The 1,307-nt window shown below is 39.9% G+C and overlaps 1 non-coding gene across 1 annotated transcript; it reads right to left on the bottom strand.

Moving 5' to 3' along the window:
• Nucleotides 1-224: 224 nt before the first annotated feature.
• On the bottom strand, nucleotides 225-297 carry TRNAR-UCU (transfer RNA arginine (anticodon UCU)). The gene has a single exon. It is a non-coding gene; the product is annotated as a tRNA-Arg (tRNA).
• Between the last annotated feature and the right edge of the window lie 1,010 nt (nucleotides 298-1,307).

The following is a 1,307-nucleotide window of genomic DNA, read 5'->3' on the forward strand; positions in this document are numbered from 1 at the left end:
AGGATTACCTACTGACAGAATCTGAAGTCTGGGCTATTCTTGATATCATTTCAAATGTATTCCTCAGTTAGAAACACATTTTTAAAAAGAACTTACCTATAATATCACACACACACACACAAAATCTCTCTGCCTTGCATTAAAATTTCTATTCTGCCATCAGAATAAGAAATTAAATTTTTAATTTTTTTTCTTTTTTGGCCACGCAGCACGCAGGATCTTAGTTCCCTGAACAGGGATCGAACCCGTGCCCCGTGCAGTAGAAGCACAGAGTCTTAACCACTGGACCACCAGGGAAGTCGCATAAGAAATTAAATTTTTAAAATAGAAGATGCACATTCATTAAACAAAGGATTTCAGATATGTGAAAAACTCTAAAACAAACAAAGGAAAAGAAACCCAAAATACTGTATTCAAATGAGTCACCCAAAGTGAAAAAGAAGAACTTTCCCTTTGATCATCTACTGCTTAGGACCATAGAATTCACAGTTGGGCTCACCTTGGTTATTGCCTTTTTCACTTCCTTTAAGAAGTCTAGAATGCTTAGATTCTGCTCTGGCAAGATTAGGTTGACAATGCCAGCGAAAGAGAAGAACTCGTCAGGTGTGAGAGTTACAATTCTTAGGTTCTTTTATTTATTTTCTTTTTTAGCGATTTCTTTTTCTTTTTTTACTTTAGACATTACTATCTTATTTTCTCTAACTTTTTATTAATTTTTTTTTTTTTTTTTTGCCGTATGCAGGCCTCTCACCGCTGCGACCTCTCCCGTTGCGGAGCACAGGCTCCGGACACGCAGGCTCAGCAGCCATGGCTCACGGGCCCAGCTGCTCCACAGCATGTGGGATCTTCCCAGACCGGGGCACGAACCCGCGTCCCCTGCATCGTCAGGCGGACTCTCAACCACTGCGCCACCAGGGAAGCCCCTTTTTCTAACTTTTTAATTTTATTTTTTGGTCTTAGTTGTGGCAGGCAGGCTCCTTAGTTGTGGCATGTGACTCTTAGTTGTGGCATGCATGTGGGATCTAGTTCCCTGACCAGGGATCGAACCCAGGGTTCCCTGCAGTGGAAGCGTGGAGTCTTAACCACTGGACTGCCAGGGAAGTCCCTAGGTTCTTTTAATATTAACCTTTTTATCAAAGCATTAAAAATTTAGCCTGGATGGCAGGGTTTTAAATTATAATTTGAATTGAAATATTTTTATTATTGCTACTTTTATAAAATCACATTCATCTTTGTGTGTGATTCTGTAGCATATCTTATTCTCATGCTCAAAACTTTGGTTCAGATTTGAGTCTACATAGTTTGCC

The sequence above is a fragment of the Globicephala melas genome, chromosome 2 (assembly GCF_963455315.2).
Source record: "Globicephala melas chromosome 2, mGloMel1.2, whole genome shotgun sequence".
In the NCBI taxonomy this organism is placed as follows: domain Eukaryota; kingdom Metazoa; phylum Chordata; class Mammalia; order Artiodactyla; family Delphinidae; genus Globicephala; species Globicephala melas.